The following is a 4,961-nucleotide window of genomic DNA, read 5'->3' as shown; positions in this document are numbered from 1 at the left end:
CCTTCTGTATACTGTTCATTACAATAAATATTGCTGATGTGGCCCAAGTGCCTATCAGATATCATCAACCTTTGGGTTTCCATTGAGTAAATAAGAGATGCTGGTCCTAAGACCAGCTGGCATTCAAAGGAATACAGGACCATTATACTGGTTGCCTTTGTTTAACAGAGACAGCTGTCAGGAAGTGGGGGGTGACTGGGAATACCAAACTTGGACTTGGGAACTTTCTTTTTATTAGTTGTGTGACCTAGGAAAGTCTCTCAACTGCTTTGAGCCTCTCTTTTGCCCCCTCTAAAATGAGGGCAATTGAACCACTCTCTGCCTCATTTGAAATGTCAAAGTTTTGAAAATCTCAGGATCTTAAAGAAATAGCAGCTGAGATTGTTCTAGGTTAACAAGGAGATAACCCTAGTAAGGATGAAGCTAGCCTTACCATCTTGTCCAGGAGAAATCCCACCAAGGAGGCCAAATAAAGTCTGAGCTGGAGGACGGTGGAATGCCTTGAGACCATGCTATATAAGGATCAGGTGAAGGACTGGGAAGATTTAATCTGCATAAGTGATGAGAGCTGTCTTGGAGAATTTGAAAGGCCATCACAAACAAGAGGGAATAGATTTGCTACTTGGATCCAGGGAGCAGAAGAATCAGGAACAGGGAGCTGAAGCTGAGAAGAGTAAAAATTAGACTTTGTGTCAGGGAAAACTTCCTAACAGGGTTGTCCAAAAGTGGAAAGGACTGTCATGGGGTGGGGGGAATGTAGTGGGATCAGGCCCCCAAAGGTCTTCCTATGAGATGGGAAGATAAGTACACTTGTCAGGTAGTTAATTGGGAGGATTGCCTGAGATGATGGTAGAGGTCTCTTCTAGCCCTGGCATTCTGTGATAATTGTATTTCTTTCCATTTACTTGAGTGATCTCTAGCAGATTAAATTTTGTTCAAGGTTGCTTGTTTTCCTTGGGCACCAAGCAGCTTCTGGAGGGAGACTCTCTCCCCACCATCCCCAAACCTAGCAGCCATACTCTAGCTGCTTAAAGATGCAAGATATAGGCAGGGTTGGGCGTTGGCCAGGTGTAGCTAGAAGCTCCTGATGCTAAAATGGGCTGGAAAATGTCCCCTTTTTCACTATTCCCTGACTGCAAGAGGCAACACAGTGTGATAGGCAGGCCATTGAATTAGGAAGCAGCCTCCAAATTTGGCCCACTGTACAGCATGAGGTTGGCCAAGTGTCTTTCTCCTCAGGGACTTGACTTCCTCTTCTATAAAAAGAAGGGGGGGGAGGTCAGGGCTTGGAATATATGAATTTTCTCTTTCAAAGAGAGTAGATGTATGTGTTTGATGAGCAGCAGGGTGTTGAATTGGGAAGAGACACAAATTGACTTGCTTTACCATTTTATTAATATCCATTTTAGTAAGTGGAAAGATACTGGCCTGTTTTCAGAAAATTGTAGATATTTGATCTTTTTTGTTTAGTTTTCTGAGACACTAGCAGTAAAGAATTATCATTTTACTAACTGATTATTGGTTTGGCATCTCATTTGGCCTTAATGAAGGGCAGGAGGTCCTATAATTCCTTTTAATAATTTATTGAGATTCACACTGCAAACCCAGACAGAGTCCTTTAGCATCTGCCTTTCTAATTAAAATACAAGTGGAGACTGTGAGTTTAAAATAGCAAGGAGCAGGGGTGGCAAGTTTATTGCCCATGTATAAACCAACTTATGTGTCCCTGTTTTTTTTTCTTAGTTACGTTATTGATATTTGGCTGAAATTGAGTTCAACAACCATTTATATTTCTCAAAATTTTTTAGCAAAGGAAACCTATTATATTGAAATATGGTTATCAAAAAAAAACCTGAGTTCACTGCTGCCATGTTAATGACCTTTGGCCTAGGGTCTAGATCCCTGCCAGGGACCTCAAGGGCCATCTGGTCCAACCCTGTGATGAATGAGATAAAGCAACAGAAGTCAATCACCCCCTCTTTGGAACCCTCCTTACATTCTGTGTGACATGACCATTTAGGACTGGAATGGCCCTCGATAAGCAATTAGTAAAGTGTCTCCTCGGTGCTGGGCCGTAAAGTTCAGAAATGGGAGCAGGGAAGGGTTGCTGCAAAGAGGTCCACTGAGGTTTTGTGTCAGGGCAAGCTTCCTCACGGTTGAGGCTGTCCAAAAATGTAATGGGCTGCCTAGAGAGTGGCAAGAAGCAGCTCTCTGGGAGCTTGTCCTGCCAGCTTGTCTCACCATACTTGTCCTGTGTTTGGTTGGGGGTAGTTAAGGTTAAGAATCACTCAAGGAAGATGATCCACTAGTTTTTGCTTTTACATGATAAAAGCAGAATTGGGCACGTTGCCTTTCTTGCCAGCACAATAATCACTACAAAGTGCTACAGGGTCTGGCGGCTTTGTATAATGTTAACACACTGGGGCCTAGTTGGAACACTGGCCTCTTCTCCCATAGGACATTGCCTGCTGACAGTGCCGTGTAGGTACTTTTTGGCTGGGCTTCAAGCATGACATACGGCATGCCAGAGTCTGTTTTATTACTGAAAGTATCTATGTATCCTATGACATTTATCGAGTGGTTACTACACATACGATCTGTGCCCTGTATTGGCTATACAAAGATGAAAAGCACCACAGCCCTTTCAAGGTTTTAAACTCAAAATAGATGTGTTATTATAATAATCACTTTTTAAGGTCTGCAAATTGCTTTATATACATCATCCTCACAACATTGTGAGGAAGGTACTACTATTATCCTTCTTTTACAGATGAGAAAACTGAGGCACAGGGAGGTTAAGTAATTTGCCTGAAGTCACACAGCTGTTAAATTTCTGAGGCAGGTTTTGGAACTCGGGTCTTCCTGATTTCATAGTGGGCACACTGCCCACCATACCAAAGTGCTTCATAAGATAGGAAGATAATGAGGAAGATTTTGATTTTAGCTGATAGGAATTAGGGCGGACTTCATGGAGGAGGTATTCCCTGAGTTAGGCCTTGAAGAAGAAAAAGATGTCAGCAGCTGGAGATGGGGAGATATGAGATAGGACAGGACAAATTCAAAAAAATGGCTGATAGTCATAGAATCCTAGATCTAGAGTGTTAAGGCACATCAGAGGTTGAGTCCAACACTAACAGATGAGGAAACTGAGGCACAGAGAAGCTGGTTAAGCGACTTACTCAGGATCACACAGCTAGTGATTGAGGCAGGATTTGAACTCAGGTTTTCCTGACTCCAAGTCTATACTGTCTCCGTTACATCACATTGCCGAATTTGGCTAAAATGTAAAATACAAGAGAGGAAGTAGCATAAAATAAGTCCCAGAAGGCAAAATTGTCAGATTGTGGAGGGCCTTCAGTGCCCCACTGAGGAGTGTGAAATCAACCAAGTCAGCAATCCAACGTGGCTGGATACATTCACCCAGTAGCCACGTGGTCAAAACTGGTCAGAGTAGCAATCCTTGTGTAAATAAACCTGTCTTGTCTTTTTCAAGTTTCTTTCTTACAGGAGCTCTTATTTTGAACCCTCATGTTGTCCCTATGTTGTATTTTGGTGGGGGCCATGGTGGGTAAGGAAATGGAGTGTAGGTGATGAGTCTTCTTCAGTGTCTGTGGTCAGAAACAGGACGCTGACCAATGTGAGCTAAGCAAAGCTTTAGTATGCATGGCCACTTGAAATCATCCTTTCTGTATAGTGGAGACTGGCTGTGGTGGGACTTGTTGGGTTGTGTGGTTTTTGATTTGGTTTGGAAAGAGGGGTAGGGCGGGGTGGATGCAGGAGGTGGGAAATGGAACACAATCAACCAGGATGGAGATTAGGGGGGGGGGTGTGTGTGTGTGTGTGTGTGTGTGTGTGTGTGTGTGTGTGTGTGTGTGTGTGTGTGTGTGTGTGTGTGATATAAGAACAGGAGCAAATGGAACGACCTGATTTGAGAAAAAGGGAAAGGCTGCAAGGTTGTTAAAGATTAATCTCAGCATATTTCTTCCTGCGTTAATTGCTCAAATGCTTAGGTTTTTTACTAATGTCCTTTCCTTGCTTTCTGTTTGTTCTTTTTCAACAGCCCAAGAATGCTTTGCTGACTCTGACCTGAACTTTCTTATTCCAGTCGCAGTGGGTGTGGCCCTTGGCTTCCTTATAATTCTTGTCTTTATCTCCTATATAATTGGAAGAAGGAAAAGCCACACTGGCTATCAGTCTGTGTAATCACTTCATACTTCATTGGCTTTCATTTCTAACCAACCAAAGTAATGTGTTTGCTACATGGTGCAGTGGTTGTTGTTGTTTTTTTAGTCAAAATTTCTTCCCTACCATGAGCTACTAGCCAGCTTTAGGATGAGTGAGCCTTGTCCAAAAATGGATGGGTTCTTTCTGTCCAAGCTGGAATGTAATTACAGAAGGAAAGATTTACTCCTTAAAATATTGTCTCTTATGGATCTTGTGGATGGATGCATTCTCCGGTATTGCAGAGCTCCAATGCATGACTCTTGTCCAGGTGCCTCCGCCAATCTAAACGGGGTCCATCCAACACGCTGGCTCTCCACATTAGGCAACACCATCACTTATCCCTCCTTCTTGCTGGATACTCAGCCCATCTCCTTTTCCAATTCTCCATCTCTTTCATTTCATCTTTTACACAGCTTTGTGCATGTAATTCATCGCTCACAATGTGCTGTGACCCATTTATACCCACTCTGTGTCTGTCTCTCCATTCCCCTTTGGTTGACCCTCAATTCTGATTTCTTGGAGATTGATTGATTACATGCTTCACTATCAGAATGCATCGGTATTAAGAAGATGGGGTTTCATTTCAGAGCGAAGCTTGGAGTCACTGAAAGCTGGCACATTTTCCCAAATTTGATCCAGAAGCTTAAATGCAGATTTAAGCTCTTAAGTCAGTTTCTCCACAGGCATTTTATTAAGCACTTACTATGTGCCAGGCAATGGTGCTAGGCTAGTAGTGA

Source organism: Notamacropus eugenii, chromosome X, assembly GCF_028372415.1.
Source record: "Notamacropus eugenii isolate mMacEug1 chromosome X, mMacEug1.pri_v2, whole genome shotgun sequence".
Taxonomy (NCBI): domain Eukaryota; kingdom Metazoa; phylum Chordata; class Mammalia; order Diprotodontia; family Macropodidae; genus Notamacropus; species Notamacropus eugenii.
Note: the sequence above shows the minus strand (reverse complement) of the source record.